Below are 20,237 nucleotides of genomic sequence, written 5' to 3' on the forward strand. Positions count from 1 at the left end.
AGGATTACTTATTTTTATTTATTTAGTTATTTGTATCTTTGGTTCAGTTAATTTAAACCCTATTTAAGTAAAGCTTAAACATAGTAGTTACTAATAAGGTGCACGGGCCAGAAATCCGGTACCTGTTGCATACATGCCAACATTTTGGAATAGGTAAGTAGGAACATTCTAGAGTGGTCCTGTATCATCATCTTCATCACTGGTTTCTGATGAACCACTATGCGTGTTTTCTGGGGACATTGGTGCCAGCTTCTGCCAGGGCGTATATTCCACAGATTACAAATATTGATTGTATTATTCCACAGATTAAAAATATTGATTTTATTATTCCACATCCTTAGTTAAACCCTGTTTGTTGCGATTGTGCTTATTATTACAAATACTGATTATATTATTCCACAGGAACCACTGTTTTCCTTTGTAAAAGCTTCTGCCAGGGCAGCAGGATCACCAGAACTGGTGGCACAGAGGTTCTGGAGCCCTGGTGGTTCTTGGTTCTGGTTTCCCTGGCTGCGGTGACACCAGAGGTTCTGGAGCCCTGGTGGTTCTTGGTTCTGGTTTCCCTGGCTGCGGTGGCACAGAGGTTCTGGAGCCCTGGTGGTTCTTGGTTCTGGTTTCCCTGGCTGCGGTGACACCAGAGGTTCTGGAGCCCTGGTGGTTCTTGGTTCTGGTTTCCCTGGCTGCGGTGACACCAGAGGTTCTGGAGCCCTGGTGGTTCTTGGTTCTGGTTTCCCTGGCTGCGGTGACACCAGAGGTTCCGGAGACCTGGTGGTTCTTGGTTCTGGTTTCCCTGGCAGCGGTGACCCCAGTGGTTCTGGAGACCTGGTGCTTCTTGGTTCTGGTTTCCCTGGCTGCGGTGACACCAGAGGTTCTGGAGCACCGGTAGTTCCTGGTTCTGGTTTCCCTGGCAGTGGGCCCAGGGTTCCGCTCCATGTCAGTTGGTGTCAAGAGCCTGGAGATCCTGGAAACAGCCTGTGAGGGGGCTGGTTGCAGCAACCATGACTTCAATGGCAGCCCTGGCAAAGGAGCACAGCGAGTCCCACAAGATAGGCAAAGTGGCCTCCCACGTACCAGATCTGGTGGTATATGGTGACCTTTCAGACAAGCTGCCTTACACCCAAAACTTTCATGGGGTGCTGCTGTTTGCAGACGTGTCAGGTATGATGCACATTGAAAATTGCTTTATTGGCTGATTAGTTAAAAACCCTTGCAACAATATACAATAACAGAGATTCATTGCTAGGTACTTCGCTTTGATGTAAAATTTAAAAGCGTGTAGAAGCCTAATCTATAAAGACACTGAGGTCTAGTGTAAACAGTTAAGAATTAAGAAAAAGAGAGTCATAATGACATAAAAGGCTCTATTTCTTGATGCACAGTCCCTGGCACACTGGATTATGTTCAGTTACGGAAGAGAGTTTGACATCTTCCTAGTAAGGGGGGGAGACATAGTATAAGAGAACAGTATACACAAACAGACTCCATTGCTTATGCCATGCATTATTGGTGGGTCTGGAGCATGTCTGTTGGTCAGTGACCAGAGGTGATAATCTCGGTGAGGTCAGGAGTCAGGTTGCCTGCCCGACCATCGTGTGCACATCTCACCTCCTCTAGCTTCTTAATGAAGCAATCCATCAATCTGAGCAAGGCACAGTTAAGGGTAGTGTTCAAGGGGTCAGGGCAAGCCAGAACTGCTCCTTTGCAAGATCTTGTGTTCTTTGCAATCCAACCCCTTCGTAATAGGGCCCTTCTGTCTTCTAGGAGATTAGGACACAAGCATATCACATGTATTATGTCTTGTGTATTATGTTGGCCGCAGAGCAGACACGTTTCCTAGGCACAGTCTCTTTTCCATTCGGAAGGTATGATGCACATGGAACTGCTGTACAGAAAGTAGTGTACCATTTCACTCCATGTTGTAAAAAAAATTGTTCTTTTAAATAGGCCTTCCTGTTAAATTTTTTGTTTTAGGCAGTGTCAGTTTAGTTAGTTACCCCTACATTCTGCTGTTCAATAAAAGCCCAGTACTGAAAACATGGTAACACGACTTGAGAAAGAAGCAGTGATTTGAGGGACACGTGAAAGAAAAGGGTGATTTTCAGCTTAGAGTGACTAGAGTGAGGGTCAGGCTGACAGCATGGGCGACATCAATATGCTAACAAGGTAAGGACAGAAGCCTGCTAGTACACCACATCCATTCACCACAGCATAATTATGAACCTTGACTATCTCCTTGCACCCACAGAAATGCATATCATACGTGCATGTCTTGGTTCAAGCACAGCACTCTAAAGTTTTTGCTGGGTTTCTTTTGTGATGTAAACTAGATGGGTATGGATGTTTTGAACACGGTGGGACTATGAAGTCTGGCATCGCAGGTCTTTTACTGCCTACAAGTTGTTTGCTGTTGAAAACTAAGACGTTACACTTGTCCATGTGGCAAACCCAAGTACAGCAAGTGAGAACTGAAATTCTCTGTGCTTGTTTCAACTTTACATTTCTGGGTTAATTGGCAGGGCCAAGGGCAACTCTTTTATCATACTGCCAAATTGGACAAGTTAATTTTTATCTAGCCCACCTTAGTGTGCTATCTAATAAATTTCTGGTCACCCTTTGTCCCAGAATTTTATTTTTAGAGCAAACATCAATTATTTGTTTAGACAAAGCCAACAAAACAATATCGAGGACAATACCTTTTTGTGTGTATCTCATGGGTGACTCTCTGGAAAGTAGTGACTCTTCATTCTGCACTGGCGTCTGTGATTTTTTTTAACGTGTTTTTAACCACTTCCAGGTCACATCTTGTTCCCATATTTTGATAGTTTTCTTGGTAAGATTGGATATTGTGTTGCTCACTAAGATTTTGGGGACTAAATGGTCTCCTCTATTTAGCTTGAAGAATAGATTTATGATTCCTTGTTTTCCCTAAAACGGTTCCAAAGCTACCAAAAGCCAACCCTCTCCCAAATGGAATCCTAAAAGGCAAAAATCTGCCGCATAGCCCAAGTATCTTCGAGACTATCAAATCTGTTTTGTGGTTTAAATTGTGTTTGGAAGTGTGTGTAGTACTTATTTTTTGTTGAAGTGCGTGAAAAGCATTATTTAGTGGCCTTACCTGCCGGGTTAAACAGGAACTGCAAAGTGTGTATTGGACTGGAAATTGTGAGCTGAAGAGCATTTCCCTCCCTTTCTGTACACCAGTTTTTGGGCTACAGCCAGTCGAGTAGGCCTTCACACCCTGCACAGCCCCTTAAGTTTAAGGTCACATGCTCTTAAACTAAGATTTTTCATTGGTTGTTGCATACATGTTCTGAATGGTTCCCAGGACTAGGATTTGTATTGGACCTAGGGCTTAGAGTTTAGGTTTCGATTGGCTGATAGGGCTAGGGTTCCCATTGAGTCCTAGGGCTAGGTTTTTATGTGACCTAGGGTTTGGGTCCTAAGCTACTTATGTTTGGTGAAAATCCCACTCTGCTACTAATAGTTTGAGTATTAATACTGACCACATCAGAAAATAATTGCATTAGTGCCCACCATAAGCAAGATGGCCAGTAGTGATCACTTCAGGTGCATCAAGCCCAGTTCCCAGCTTTAATGTAAAAAAATGCTTTGTTAATGTGGAATCCCTCTTCATTGGTAATTCACAACAGCCAAAGCTTTCATGTCCCTGGCACCAAGTTAATATTAGTCAGAAGTCTCTCCACATACTAGCTCTTACGTTTTGGAAATACACACATTTTTGTGTTGAATACACGATTTTCAATTTCAGCATACTTGTATTTATTCGAAAGCTTTAACATTTAACCCCTTAACTGCTGCCGACGGCCAACGGTCGTCACGAGCACTACCTCCCCAGTGCTGCGCACAACCGTTGGCCGTCGAGCCAGCATTCGTTCTTCGAACGTTCAGCACTGGGCGCTGAACGTTCAAAGCTCTGATGAGGTTAATAGGCTGGGCTGTAGACAGGGGAGCTACTAATAGGTAGATGGAGAGCTACCAGTAGCTCATGAGCTACTCATTGGAGAAGCCTGATACAAACTTTAGGGCTGGGGTTCTGATTGGTTAGGGTTCCCATTGGCTCAAGGTCACCTGATCACTGGGGCTATATAACCTTGGGGCTCCTGGAGTCCAGGTAAAGGGTGACAGAGTAAGGGGATTACCTGTTAGGACCCGAAAAGACATAAGGCCGGAGATGATGCTGGCTTGCATTCTACGGGAAGGAGTGTAGTATATATTTATTATGCAGTTAATTAAAACCATTACAAAAAAGATATGAGCATCGTTTATAAGCAATAAAACATTAGTTTAAAATAAGTGTATGACCTCAATTAAAAAGCCCACATTAAGATCACTTAGCGGATCCCCTCCCCCAACCTTGATGACCCATAGTGTTGTTTCTTCATTTTTATCGGTTGAGGTAAACAGCAGTTCGTGAGACCGTGATCAGTGCATGTTTGTAGTGCATAGTCCCGTCTCAACATTCATTGGTTTATACAAGGGTAAATAACCTTTTGATATTTTTCTTTGGAGCTTGTATGTGCAAAAAAAAATGCTTAAAAATTGTATGCGTAAAAACGGTCACAGATGTGAGCGCAAAGGATTGACAGGTTGTCGCCATCTCTGTTCCAGTACAGCTTCATCGATTTCTGGCTAGCTCCTGTATTTGTATCCCAAATTAGAGCCGCAGGCAACCCATATATTATTCTCAGCGCTCTGGCGATGATGCCATTCAATGTTTCCGCGTTTCTCCCTCTCATAGCTTCGCTTCGCTTCCATATGCGATTGATGGAATAAATTTGGCCTGTATCAACTTGGTCAGAGGGAGAAAGCTGGGCAGAGCGGTTGTATTTTTCAAGTTTCTTAGTGCAATCGCTGTTGTTAATCCCCTCCTTTTTTTATTACCTCGCATTGTGCTTTGAAGTTGCCTTTGCTATCAATCATGACTCCCAGATATTTATATTCTTGTACGACTTCAAGTTTAACCCGTTCCGCGTTTCGAACGTCCAACCGTCATCGCGTGCACTACCTCGCTAGTGCTGCGCACGACCGTTGGACGTCCGAATCCCGTTAGCGCAATCGAACGTCCGCACTGGGGCGGAATGTTTGCGCGCGCTTAACGGGTTAACTTTTGCCAGGAGCCAGTTATACTTTGTTTTTGTTTTCCGTTAGTTTACACACATGACTTTTGTTTTATCTTGGTTGATGCTTAGTCTATTGATGTCTGAGTATTGAAGTGTAGTATCCAGCAGGCGTTGAAGTCCTATGGGTGTCCTGCTGATGAGTACTAAGTCATCTGCATATAGAATGTTAGATAGCTGATGACCTCCTAACTTCGGGTGTGCGCATTAATTCCATTGAGTTGGACTGAAAGCTCGGCCATAAATAGATTTAAAAGTGTCGGGGCAAGTACGCATCCTTGTTTTAGTCCTTTAGTTGTATTGAACCTTTTTTGATAGGTGGTCGCCTGCCCCCAGATTTACTTGTACCCAGGCGTTACCATGTAAAAAGATTAGTTGGCTACCAAATTTTCAGAGTGCAAGCAACGCTCTACCGACTATGAATTTGCCCCCACGAACCCTCCAATATGACCTGGGCTCTTACTCGCGTGTTCACACTCTCTGTGCCGTATGAGGACTTTATCCGAAGGTGTCTGCCCGCTTCACAATAGGACACGTACATGAAGAGAAGTACACGTTTACCGCTACATTACGTACCGTAATCAAAAATTGCACATGATTTCAAAATAGCGCAAAGTTACTTACAGTCCCGTAGTGCTGGGAGAGGGTCTCACGGGGCATTTCGTTATTTTCGTCCTGCGTCTTGAGCCTAGAGACACAGCGGTATATGCGCTGATCTGGCGCCATAATCCTCACGTTCATCGGAAGTAGAGGAGCGTCACTAGCGCACGTCATCTACTGAGTTCATGAACATGGAAAGGGGAAAAGGGGACTTCAGAAGGTTCCAGCCGGCGGAAGTGGGGGTCGTCTTATACGGCGAGTATAGGACGAAACCTACATTTCATCATGAAAAGTAGGGGGTCGTCTTATACGCCGGGTCGTCCTATACGCCGGAAAATACGGTATAGAGGCTGTTTGATTACAAGTGCGGTATCAATCATTAGTGAGAGGGCGGAGATGTTAGTAGCAGTGCCCATGTCTCTGCAGAAACCAGTTTGATTATACGGTATTGCTTTGATTTCTGTGGCCCATGTTGTTAATTCTTGTAGAAGAACCCCATCGTAATATTTGGTCTCATTGTCCTGAAGAGCTACCAGCCGATAGCTCTTTGGGTCGCTCCTGTTGCCTTTTTTGTAAATGGGTGAGATTATTGAGCCCCTCCACGATGCTGGTATTATTGATGTCTGTAGGATTTCATCAAAGATTGATTTTAGGACTATGGACCAAAATTCAGGATCTTGTTTGAACAGTATAGGCGGGATCCCATTTGGGCCAAGAGCTCCCTCTCGCCTACCCTTCAAAATTCTCTTATAAACTTGGTTCTTTGTGATTGTGAGGTTCTGACAGTGTTCTTTATTGAGGTGTCCCAGGTGCAGGTGGGTTTCCATGTTGGGCGCGGGGTTATTTAAGCCAATTTCGGAAGTCTGTTTTTTGTTAAAATGGGATTCGAGGTAGTTTATCCAAGCTTCTTCAGTGACATTGGAGCTGATGTGCTGACCTTGCAGGTTGGATAGGGCATTAATCTTTTTCCTAAACTGTGCGCTGTTGTTGCTTTTAATATCATACAGGAGTGTAGCCCAAAGAGATACCTCTGCTTCCTTTTTATCTTGCCATATAAGTTTTTTGCGGGTAGCTTTCAACTGCCGCATTTCTGGCAGTGCTGAGTGATCGTTCTTTGGTACAAAAGGGGGTGGTGAATCAATCAAACACTCACACCCAGTCAAAAGATCTGGGTTTAATCCATCACGTTCTTTAGCCCACTCCGCCACCCCAGTTCAGACATGTACCTCATGGGAACAGTCCAGCCCGAACTGCCAAGCCATGTCTTCCCTGGACCGGAAACAAGCTTCCGAGGACCGGTTTCTGGCATTCCAGCCCCGTCTTCAGCCCGGCTTGCTTGAATCCAGTGGCAAAGTGAACAAGGGACTCACATCTGAGCAGACCCCGCCACACTTATGGCGGCCAAAAGCGTTACAAAAGGGGGTGGTGATGGACGGGGCATCTGAATCAATCAAACACTCACACCCAGTCAAAAGATCTGGGTTTAATCCATCACCGTTCTTTAGCCCACTCTGCCACCCCAGTTCAGACATGGCTGTATGCAAATCAGTCTGACCCTGTGCCTCATGGGAACAGTCCAGCCCGAACTGCCAAGCCATGTCTTCCCTGGACCGGAAACAAGCTTCCGAGGACCGGTTTCTGGCATTCCAGCCGTCTTCAGCCCGGCTTGCTTACATCCAGTGGCAAAGTGTGCAAGGGACGCACGTCTGAGCATACCACGCCACACTTATGGCGGCCAAAAGCGTTACAAAAGGCTCCGCAGTGTGTTGTTTATCTGTTTTAGTTTAACGTTGTTCCGTGAGATGGGCCCTGACCATAGGTTTTGATGGAACTTGATTCTCCTACTTTGAGAATGCCCCTTTAAATCTCCGTAGCTATTACGTAGGGCGTTTGTGAATTCCTCCCAGCCTGCAATTATGTCGGAGTTGGCTGCTTTCCCTTTTTCCCAGAGTTGTTTTGCAGTAGATAGGAGTCCCCCGGGATCATTGGTTTTACATTTTACTCTTCTTTCGTTGTTAGTATAATCTGAGCAGATTGTGTTTGCTACGGATAGTTTATATAATGATTGATCTTCTATTGTGATTTCTTGGTTGAAGTGGTCGCTGAAACCTACACTTCCAATGCAGTAGTTTTTTACTCTTGTGAACATATAGCGAGAGCAGAATGTATAGTCAATTGTAGACCTTGTTGATGCATTGTTAAAAGTTGCTTTTTGTGGACGATCTCCAGGAAATCTGCCATTTAGTACTCGTGAGCCCAATTGTTTAAAAAGCGACAACACATTTTTCGAGGTGCATGTGAGTCTTCCATCTGTGCTGATGTCTTGGGACATTTCCTCCCATGCAAATCGATCGTCTTCTGAGTTGATGTCAACAGCTCGTTTCCCCTGCATGTTTAGGTTGAAGTCCCCTGTGATTATCCAGTTATTTGTTTTCTCCTCTGTTATAATTTTCACCAGCTCCTCCTTTAATTGTTGACTCCCTTTATTTTTGTGACGTGGGTGCAGATAGAGGTTCAGAAGTATTATATGTTCTTTTCTTATCCTCCCCTGTAAAGTAATTCGAATTACTTGCATCTCGTTTGGTGGCTTGCATACTAAAATCGCTCTCCAAGAAAGCCACGGTCACAGCAAACACACACCACTCTCTACAAACTTACATTGTCAATCCAATCCCATAGTCTCATTCAACCAACACCTCCTCTTCATCCCAACTTTCATACACACACCCAGTGTACACCAAATGCCAGCATAAATAACCCTCTTTCAAAGCCATCTAAAACTCACCCTCTCCATGCAGCAAATACACCAAGCGCTTAATCCACAAGCATACAATACCCACCCACTGGTCTATCATCTAGCATCATTCATGCTCCATCACCACCCCATTACCTTTCACCATCAACATACACAAAAGAAAGCAACTTACAGTCTTCAGAACCTTGCATTCCCTTATCTATCCCCCAAATGAACATAACATTCACACACAATTCTCGGCCCACCCCTCCATCGCAAACACTCACACCCAGACCCAAAACCATGTCTTCATAGCCTTTTGGAAGAAGAAAATGAGAATGGAAATTTTGATAACGTTACATGGGACGCCAGGTCTACTCCTACTTTTAAGGAGCACACAACACCCACTCTCATTTAGACTACTTCACTCTGACCTCAGCACTACACAGATTCACGGATGAAGAGTACAAAGCGAGGGGAATATGATCACTCGCCACTAAGCATTCAGTAAGAAACTCGAAAGCAACAAGGAAAGAGAGTCGAAAATGGCGGCATGGCACTTGCCCTACAAAAAAAGAAATGGAGCTTTTGAACAAAGCCACTAAACCTTTTTAAAGACAACACTGATGCAGTGAGTGACTTGTCCAATTTATGGGAGGTCTATAGAGCCACGATACGGGGTGTGATAATATCGGGGGCAGTGGAAGACTAGAAAGAGAGAAAGGCAATACAAGGAAGCGGAAAAGGAACTCTTATACTTGGAGGCGACATACATTCAGTGACCCTCCAAGATAAAAGCCTGCATCCGACTTAAAAGGAATATTGTTCGATAGGTCAATTTGACCCTGTTGGTTGCTATGTTGCAAAACAAAAACGCATTTATGAGGCCAGGGACAAGGCAGCGAAAATCCTAACATGGCTCATCAGTGGAACAAGATAGTTAACATAAACGAGAAATAAAGGCCCCAGACAGTACAACAGTTCGGGCAGTGAGGCCATAAAGGCTGTAAAAGCAGGTCATATGCAGAAATTCTACATAGAGAGTCTGTACCTATATGACACAGACCTTCAACATTTTGTCAAAAACTGCCTCTGCAGGTGGCTGGTGTGTCATAGGGCATTGGAACTAAAGGAGGATTTAACAAGGGAGGAAGTGCAGTTGACACACACAAATGCAGTCTAAGAAAGCCCCAGGCTTGAGTAACCTCCCAGCCCATATCCTGAAGGGAATGCCAAGTTAGATAATTCCACCAATACCAGTGTGAGATTTAATAAAATATTTACTTGTCCATGGGGCAAGTTGCTTCTGAAATCTACTTGACCTGTAACAAAATCCACTTATCCTTTTTACATGTAATGTGGCGACAAATTATGACCGTAATCTCATTATATAAGAGCTCTGAAATAGCCTCACTAATTATGCCAGGGCTCATATCCTGGTAGGGTTTGAATACTAGCAATTCCCTTAAGTTGCCAATAGTTCCAAAACTCGCAGTTGCGAGACCTATTGCATTGTAAATGCTTGTTTTACTAGGCACGTGTTTCCCAGCATTTGTATTGACAGCCGCCTATATGTGCCCGCAAACAAGTGAATACTGACATTTTGTTAGTTGTATGAGAATTGACACAGAGAAAGGGCTCTGGATTTGATCTAAGATGTTTTGAAATATTTAAAGAATAACTTTTGCTACTCAATAGGCTTCCCACTGCGCTGGTATGCGGGCGTGGTTTAGACAGTTCTGTAGAGAGCCTTTATCATACGGAGGAAAGGTATGTTTACATGACAGGCAGAGGCCTTGGCATCTGCAAGTCTGTTTTTAGGAGCTTCCTGTGTTGCTAGAAGCATGCCCAAAGCAAAGCTTACATTCACTTCATCAACAGAGTGATTACAGCAGAAATATGGGCGTATTCCCAACATGTGCATAAACATTGTAATCTGGAAGGATGGTTTTGCGAGTTGAACTGTCACCAATGACAAATGCAGTGATTGGAAGATCAAGCGGTCCAATCTTATTATGGTCGTCTGCATTCCATCCTCCTCAGATCAGTAAATTCCGTACCATTAAACTGTTTAATAGTAGCATTATTGTATTGGGTAAGGGTAATACTTGTTATTTAAAGCATTTTGAAATGGTAGGTGCGTACTACGTATATACAATGTCTTATAATTACAAATTAGTTTTAACACAGGACCTCACTGCAAATCAAGAGTGATGAGCAGGAGCCAGTAAGATGGTAATGTTGCATTCTAACAGCACAGTTGCATCCCAGAAGATAATGGTGAATTAAATGCATTTATAGATTAAATACACTGTGTTTGGGCAACTTTTGCCCACTCCCCTTCCCCAAAATAAACACCATGTAACTGTTGGACTTGGCCCGCAGGGCAGGTTCACCCCTAGACTTTTTGCCTTATTTGTGACCCTGTGTCAGTGATTTTTGGGTCTCTGCGCACTTTCCCCTGAGTCCCAGAGTGAAAGTGCGTGCGTGAAGTATGGCTGGCCTGCCCTCCCATAGGAATGCATGGGGAATGTGTGTGTCCCTGGTAGTTCCTGATGCGTGGGGAGTGCAGGCTCGAGTTTGGTATGCTTAAACTCGTGAGAGTGAATGCTGCAAGATGGTGTCTGCGGCATGTATGTGTCTAGTTGGGAAGTGCTACTTCTGGACATTGAGATATGTGTGCTGTGAGGGTGCTGGAGCGTGATTGGCTGGAGCTGGCTGGCATGCCAGGCTCCAGGAAGTCTGGATGGGTCTGCCCGGTGGTGAGTAGGAGATTAGCATGAGTGATGTGTGGGAGGAGTGTACCTGGGTCCTGGATGGGCTGGGTTTTCCCCACACAATGCTGGCTCCGCCCCCCTGTGGTGTGTCTAATGACCCTAGCCTCCCCAGTGAAAGGAATGGGTGGTTGGGCCATCAAGAGTGCTCCAGAACCAGCTGCGACTGGTTTTCCCCCCACCCTGCACATTGTAACAAAGGAATTTACAGTATAAGAAGGGGCTGTCCCCACTGAAATTGTTCTTCTTTTGGATCCTGCCAGAGGGGGCTGTTGCTGCTGCTGGGGCCAGAAGGACCGCCACTTGGGGAGTCTCCCTGCCTGGAGACCCAGTGTGCTGGCTCTGGCCCAGCCTTGCCCCCCCTGCCTGCCCTGAGGAACTTTTGCTGGGCTTATTAGCCCCCAGCGCCTGGGAGCGCTTTGTATTGCCTTTTGGCGCTTGAGAGCGCTCTGTGGTGACCCAGCGCTTAATAGCGCTTTATTTGCCACTTTAGCGCTGGGAGCGCTTTACTGGCCTTTATAGCGCTTGGGAGCGCTTTGTTCGTGAAGGCCGGTGCCCACCCGGCATTGCCCAGGTCCGTGATTTATTGGATTCACGAGGGAGCCCACTCCTCGGATCCTGGGAAGCCGCCTGCCTGCCTAAGAAGCGAGCCGCCGCGCTGCCCGCGGCGACCCGGAAGCACTGGGCCGGCTGACCAATTGCAGCGCGGCCCGAGACAGGCAACCCGGAAGTCCCGCCCCTCGCAGCCGAGAAGCTGCCGGCCGGGTCCCCGAGGCTCCCCGAGTGGAGAGGGGAGCCCCGGGACGAGAGAGAAGGAGCAGAGCCTGCCACGTCTGGTTGGGGCCCCAGGACGAGAGGAGAGGAGCCCCGCCCGCGGCCCAGCTGCAGCGCCAGACAGCCGGTGAGTGTGGAAGAAGCCGGCAGTGGTTCCCGCCCCCCGCAGCACCAGTGAAGTCCCGGTGAGTGCGGGGGCGGGTTCTCTTTGTTTCCTCGAGCTTTCTTCAAGTTGTCACAGTGGCTCAGCAGCATCTGCGCTTGTAGTAAATATTTTGTGGCAGCTACAAGTCACAGTTTAAAATCCACTTCCTGCATAAACTACCTATCCCACTCTGTCTTCCTTTCTATCTATTCTGTGCAGCTCTCACCCCTATTTAACATGCTACATAATTCCATTACACAAATGTACTATACACCACAAAATTCCACCCCCACACAATTCCACAACTATCCATTCCAATACAACCCACATTATTCCACTCCACACTACAAACATCCACTACACTACAAACCAAAACACATTGGTAAAAGACATTGTCATTCACGAAGCCAATAACTATAACTCTTGCAAATGCGAGACCCATTTCATTGCAAATGCTTGTTGCAATTGTGCACACAAGTAGTATCATTATTTACTATTTTAATCCACAGGAACCGTTGTTTCTGTTTACACCCAACCTAAGTTATGGCAGATTCTGGCAAATATGGGTGTTCACTCTGATCTCTTGGATATTATAATCAGGCTTCACAGCTATAATTTTGCCCAAGATCGCTGTAGACTTTCCTTTGAGATGAGAAATCCCTTTTTTGTAGATCGAGGTGTAAGTGTTAGGATCAGAAGGCCGTAGGTCTCCTTTCCCCTATCCTGAGTGTAGCTACAGGCAGGAATATGCTGTAACGCGCTACTTACGCTACATCTCCCAGAATGCCCTGGTGTGGGTGAAAGTACAGGGAGATACCGGGTGTCTATGGGCCAATCAGAGACGATGAGGGGAGGCTCTTATACCTCCCCCACCAAGATGGCGGCGCTTGGTTTTCCTCGCTTCACTCCATAGGCGTGTTCCGTGTTTGTGCCTTGAACCTACCCTGGTTTCTATGATTGTTCGTCTGGGCGATTCATCCCTGCTTTCTCCTGAACTCTCCTCGATTCTTAGCGGCTCGTGGCATTTCGCCGTCCGGCGAGAGAGCTGGCTGCTTTCTTTGTTTGCACAATAACTTTATTGAGCCTGGACGCCGTGATCCACACCTCGTTCCCGCTCCACCCTCCTTCACCTCGGCGACTCTTGCCGTGAAGATTCGTGTCGCGCAAGGACGCGCTTACGCTAAACAAACTTTGCTTTCCTGTGGTTGGATTATTGCAGCGCGAGGACGCGTCTGCACTTAATAATCTGTTCCGATTTTCTCATCCTTTGGAAACGTGAGGAAGCGTTTCTATTCAAAGAACCCTTGGCCGCTTTATTATTTTTTGGAAACGCGAGATAGCGTTTCGGTAATAAACAATTTCCACATGGTGAATTCCTGAGAACCTGTGGTCGTGTTTTTTCCTGATTTAAAGAGACAGTCCTTCTTGGTTCAGAACCTATTCTCCCACGAGGATATTTATTACCTGTTTTACCTGGATACAGTCCCCGGAAATATAAGGGAAAAGGAAGCCTTCCTGGAACTCCTTGGCCTTCCTGTTTATTTTAGAGACCTAAAGACTCCTGCTTGGTTCATATCCTTTTGTTTCTGGTGCTATTTTGGAAACCTTATAAGTTTATTGACTCTCAAAGGTCAGGTAAGAGCATGATAGCATATTCCTCCTATATTAACTAGTAAGCAAGCTAGAAGTCTTTCATGACTGAATGTTCGTGATCTGCTCTGTTTTCTGACTCACTTGGGCAGGTCCCTAACTGGTTCTCTGCCACCGGATCTGCCCCCAACTCCAGTCAGGTCCCTTGGATCCACTGATGGATTCGGACTAACACTGGTTGTACCACCTTGACCTTCCCCCAACACTAGCCCAGATGCAGACTCGAGCCATACCTTCCAGGCCAGAGACAAGGCCTATTCTTATGGGTTGGGACTCGGGTGGGGGATTAGGAGTACCCGCTCCTCGACCCCAACATGGACTGGTATGAGGATCTGGCGGATGCCGGTGGATTGGGCACCTCTCCAGATGTGGCATATTCTCTCCCATTGTGATTATGGAGGATGGGGCTTGTCTGCTATGCTGGTGGAAGGGTGACCGAGGTCCTGGACCTTTGCCTACTCTCAGTGGCAGTGTCGAGGTTCTCTCGAAGGCCTCTCAAGATAGTCTCGTTGCTAAAATGGGCCCACCTATTGACAACCTCTATTCCGAAATGCCATAATGATACAGAAGTTTAAGGGGGTCAATCGGGTGGGGAGGAGGGTAAGGAAAGGATGGGAACAGCAGGGAGGGAGATCTGTAGAGGAGAAAAAGGTTTCTATGAGATATAAACTCAATATTGATAACCTGCACTCCTGCACTCTGCTGAACATTGCCCACATTTGGAGGATAGATTAACGGACTTTGGAGGCTACGAGCAGAACCACGCTCCTACCTTCATCTGCTGACTCTGCCCCATCTTGCGTTTCCCGCTTTGCGGGAAACGCTCGTAGCTGGACGACTGCGGACCAAGAGGAAGGCAACAACAACAACGCCCATAATCCACCTGGGCTAGAAGGTACCTCCCCGTCACGCCCTCTACAGGTGGTACAAATCCCAGCACAGCAACGCGCATCGCGGGACAACCTGCATTCCTGCACTCTGCTGAACATTGCCCGCATTTGGAGGATAGATTAACGGACTTTGGAGGCTACGAGCAGAACCACGCTCCTACCTTCATCTGCTGACTCTGCCGCATCTCGCGTTTCCCGCTTTGCGGGAAATGCTCGTAGCTGGGGGACTGCGGACCAAGAGGGAGGCAACAACAACAACGCCCATAATCCACCTGGGCTAGAAGGTACCTCCCTGTCACACCCTCCACAGGTGGTACAAATCCCAGCACAGCACCGCGCATCGCTGGACGTGCGCGGGACGAGCCGGGCGAAGCCCGGGACAAGGGCGCCCTCTCTTTCATCTGAACTACGGCCTAATGCAAGGTAATCTAGCATCACAGGGGGTACGGGACAATTCTTAATTCCTCTGTGCATCCACCTAGTAGTAACTTTGTTTGACATTACAGTATCCTGCAGCAAGTATGTCTTTACGTTCCGGGAAGGAAAGAATAGTACAAGTGTCATCAAAGGGTGGGGTGGTAACCGGAACTCTTGATCACTTTTTTAAGCGGGCCACAGTCATTCTCGAAAAGGAAATTGCATTTGCCAAGAAACGCCTATCTATTGATCTTGTTTCAGGCAAACGTTTGTCTTTGGGCAAAATTGGCCAAGTTATCTCTCCCCCACTCCCAAGCATTTTAGATACAACTGATAATAATTATCTAAACAATGACATGGTGTCCACCGCCCCGGAGGCTGAGGCCGGTAGCTTTGTTATAGATTCTATATCATGTTCACCCACTAATTGTTCATCTAATAGCCCTGGTATTCTATCTAATCCACCTAGCCCCGCCCCACTACCCCCTACTCAAAGTGGCCAGTCTGATTCCAAATCTGGTAAAAGGAAAAGAGGGGACATTTCACATCTAGTGGGGACAGCAAAGATCTCAAAAACAAACGACAATAGAGTTCTATCCCTTACTGACCCTATTCCAACACAAAACCTCACTGGGGTCCCGACAGACTCTCATAGTTTACGCCCCACCCTTGGTCCAGATGACGAGTTTTAGACCTAGGTAACCCCCAAGTTACATAGGGTAGCTTGGCTCTTAGTGGGAATGCCTAACTCCAAGGAACATGTGCTAAGTTTGCGTCACACCCATCAGTAACATCACCTCCATCCACTCAAAAAGGACACTACACCAAAATTTTATAGGAAAATACGTGCTGCTTTATAAAAATAATACTTTGCTCTCTTTCCACTATATAACCTTTGTCAGTACAGAAATACACATTTCAACATTGTTTCTACAAATTACTAAATGTTGGAGATGAGTTCTCACAACTCAATTTACAAGCATTAGGGTTCAATACACAGGCTCTCAGAGAGCACTGTCTGACCACTTAGTAAGCTCAAGTAATCTTTGGACCTCCAAGAAAGGTTGATACCGATTATCTCCCATGCTGCACCAAGGAAGAATGGCTATAAACCCCCACTTTACTGTTCCATGAAAGCTCTCCTCTAGACCTGAAACAAAGAGGATTATTTATCAACACAACACTAAGCAGCATTCAATATTGGCATTGGTGTGATCGGGTCACTTGTGGAAGTCTTGAAGGCTTCTGGCTGGTATAATCCACTCTTAGTTAGACCAATAGTTAGGAACCGCTCCTCAGCCCCTCGATCGGAAGTACTCCAATCTTTAACTTCCCCCAACACACACTCCTTACTTCTCAGAGATGGGCCCTCGGGGCCAAAGTCTCGGATCGCCGGGGGAGGGAAAGACCACACCAGGGGTCTTGGCGAGGATCTGTTCGCTGCTTGACTCACCTCACCCGCCAGACCAGCCACTCGATGACAGAGCTGGCGTGGGGTAAAGGGGCCACACAGGCTTAAGGGAGCCGATGCTCGCCTCACGCCCGTTTCCTCCTTGGATGCTGACTCCGCCTTCCTTGAGGAAAGCGGCCTGACTGAGCAGGCGCGAGGGACTAGCCGCTCCACGACCGAGCCCGCTCAGCTACAGCGATTCTTCTTCCTTCGCTCCGCCCTCACTCCAAGACCAGCGTTCGCTCTACCGAGCCTGCGCAGATTAGGGAGAGCTTTTCCTTCACAAGCCTCCGATCGTCCTCACTGGCTCAGGGAAGAATAAGGCTGTCTCCTCCACTCGGCCACACCACCTGTGAGCCCTGTCCCAGACACTCGGACCCTACCTTTCTTCCTGGCGTGCCGCTACTCCTATTAAGGCAGTCCGTTACCACAGGTACAAGAGGGGGGGGGTCCGGTTGGAAAGTTGGGGGGGCCATTAGTTCCCCAGCTCACGTGGTGGACTGAGAAGGGGAGGTCACAGGAGTTAACTCCTCAGTCTCAAACGCTCCCCCTTCCTGGTATCACACTTTCAGAATGTAGTGAGAGCTTTCCTACTGGGCAATGTACTGAGTACTCCACTATTTCAGTCTCCCTCAACACGTCCTAACCCTCACTTCTCGGCTTAGAACCGGGTCAGGTGCCCAGGGTCTTAAGGAATACCACTTGGCAGGGTCAGGTCAGTAACTATAAGGGGAGAGGGGTGGTGAAGCAGTAAGGAAGCGTCCCTACACTGGGAGATCAACCCTCTGAATATCCTACCCCCACCTTATGCTACAGCCTGTACTCCAGCTGACTCTCTGGTAAGACAAAATGGCTGCACTGCCTGTGACCTTTTATAGGTTGGCCACACAAGGTCCAGAAGGGACCAGAAGATTCTGGAAGGTCCCTATTCTAGTCTATGGGTCCTGTCTAGGGATGACCGTTATGGCAGTTAAGGGTGACCATTTTGTGGGTCCCAAACTCTCTAGTCAGAAAAGGCACCTAGGCCTCAGGTAAAAAACTATGAGGGCAAAAGAGCATCTAACCCCTGCCAACACCACAAAAATCCAGTGGACACAAAAAGATAAAAAGGGTAAGAGGGGCAAAAAGGGGACAAAATAAATAATTAATAGGAGGGGCTACGCAAAAGGCCAGACAGGTCTAACACGCGTCCCCCCAGCTGAAATTGGGGAGAGCTACCCAACCCCTTGGGAGTCCTCATCACTAAGGCGGAAATACCTAGAGAGACCGTCTGCATTGGCGTGGTCCACTCCAGGCCGATGTTCCACCCGGAAGTCCATTCCCTGTAGGGAGATAGACCATCTCAACAACTTGGGGTTTTCCCCCTTTATTTGCATCAGCCAACGAAGGGGTCGGTGGTCAGTCTGAACCAGGAAGTGTGAGCCAAATAGGTATGGCCGCAACGTCTTCAGAGCCCACACCACCGCAAAAGCTTCCCGCTCAATTGCACTCCCCTTCTGTTCCCGGGGAAGTAGTCTCCTGGATAGGAAGACTACAGGCTGATCCAGACCCTCTTCATTGAGTTGCGATAACACTGCCCCAATGCCATGCTCTGATGCATCTGTCTGGACAATGAATTCCTTGGAGAAGTCTGGGGGCCTCAGGACCGGTGCTGCACACATTGCCTGCTTCAATTTCTCAAAGGCTTGCTGACAAGCCTCTGTCCAGACTACCCGTCGAGGTTGTTTCTTTGAGGTAAGCTGTGTGAGGGGCGCTACAATAGTGCCATACCCCTTCACAAAGCGACGGTAGTAACCTGTGAGGCCCAGGAAAGCTCGGACCGCAGTCTGGGTCTTGGGGGGTTCCCAGGCCATGATTGCCTTGATCTTTGCCTGGAGGGGCTGCACTGTTCCCCTACCCACCAAGTGGCCTAGGTACACAACCGACCCCTGCCCAATCTGACATTTGCTGGCCTTGATTGTCAAGCCAGCTTGTTTCAGGGCCTGGAGAACTGCTTGCAAATGTTGCAAATGGTCCTCCCAACTGCTGCTGAAGACAGCAATGTCATCCAGGTAAGCAGCGGAGAAACCCTCCATTCCGGAGAGGACCTGATTCACCAGCCGCTGAAAAGTGGCAGGGGCGTTCTTGAGCCCAAAGGGCATCACACAGAATTGGAAGTGTCCCTCAGGCATGGAGAAGGCTGACCGTTGCTCCATCTGTCAGGGAGATCTGCCAGTACCCTGAAGTGAGGTCAAAGGTACTCCAGTATTGGGCAGCTCCCAGCCGGTCAATTAATTCATCCGCCCTAGGGATCGGATGAGCATCAGTTTTGGTAACTGAGTTCAGTCCCCGGTAATCCACACAGAACCTCAGTTCTGGAGTGGTGCCTGGTGGAGCTGCTTTTGGCACTAGAACCACCGGACTGGACCAGGGGTTACTGGAAGGTTCTATAACTCCTAGCTCCAGCATCTTGGTAACCTCACCGTGGATGCTGGCCTTCACCTTGTCTGACAGCCGGTAGGTCTTTGACTTCACTGGTGGGCTGTCTCCTGTGTCCACATCATGGGTACACAGGTGAGTCCTTCCCGGGACAAGGGAGAACAACGTAGAGTACTGCTCCAGTATCTGGCGGCAGTCCTCCCGCTGTTCGGGAGCTAGGGCTGGGGAGAGAATTACTCCCTCCACTGACCCATCCTTTTCCTGAGACGAAAACAAGTCTGGGAGAGGTTCGCTTTCCTGCTTCCTCTCCTCCATCAGTCACCATCATTAAGATGACCTCGGGCCTCTCATGGTGGGGTTTGAGGCGATTAGCATGTAGCACCCATAGGGGCTGTCGAGGGGTCTTAAGGTCCACCAGGTATGTGGCCTTACCCTTCTTCTCTAACACCTCAAAGGGGCCTGTCCAGCGATCCTGGACGATACTTAGCTCTCCAGGCTCCATCACCCACACTTTCTGGCCAGGCTCCAACTCCACCGGGTGAGCCTTGTGGTCATACCACCCCTAATTACTGCTTGGCTGGCCTCCAAGTTGTCAGAAGCTTGCTTCCACAACTTCGCCATTTGCTCCTGAAGGCCAGCATGTAGCTCACCACATCCTAGGGAGGCTTCCTGGGAGACTTTTCCCATCCATCCTTCACCAGGCTGAGAGGACCGCGTAAAGGGTGCCCATACAGAAGCTCAAAGGGGCTGAAGCCCACTCCCTTCTGTGGCACTTCCCTGTAGGAAAATAGCAAACAGGGTAGGAGGACGTCCCATTTCCTCCTCAGGCTTTCAGGCAGACTTCTGATCATGCCCTTCAAGGGCTTGTTGAACCTTTCTACCAGTCCATTTGACTGGGGGTGATAGGGAGTGGTGAACCGGTAGGTCACTCCACACTCCTTCCACATTGCCCGCATATACGCTGACATGAAGTTGGTCCCCCTGTCAGACACCACTTCCTTGGGGAAACCCACTCGGGTGAAGATCCCCATCAGTGCCCTAGCCACTACAGGTGCAGTGACAGTCCTCAGAGGAAGTGCCTCTGGGTACCGCGTGGCGTGATCCACCAGAACCAGGATAAACCTGTGACCAGCTGTAGTTGGTGGATCCAATGGCCCCACAATGTCGATGCCCACCCTTTCAAAGGGGGTGCTAACTACAGGTAGTGGTTCCAGTGGAGCTTTCAGCTTCACCCCTGTTTTCCCACT

General features: G+C 47.7%; 1 long non-coding RNA gene across 1 annotated transcript in view; it reads left to right on the forward strand.

Annotated features, from left to right (window-relative positions):
• Positions 1-20,237, forward strand: part of LOC147729492 (uncharacterized) — a 220,921-nt gene that overhangs the window by 528 nt on the left and 200,156 nt on the right. The gene's annotated exons all lie outside the window — the stretch shown is intronic.

The sequence above is a fragment of the Lissotriton vulgaris genome, chromosome 2_1 (genome assembly GCF_964263255.1).
Source record: "Lissotriton vulgaris chromosome 2_1, aLisVul1.2, whole genome shotgun sequence".
Lineage (NCBI taxonomy): Eukaryota > Metazoa > Chordata > Amphibia > Caudata > Salamandridae > Lissotriton > Lissotriton vulgaris.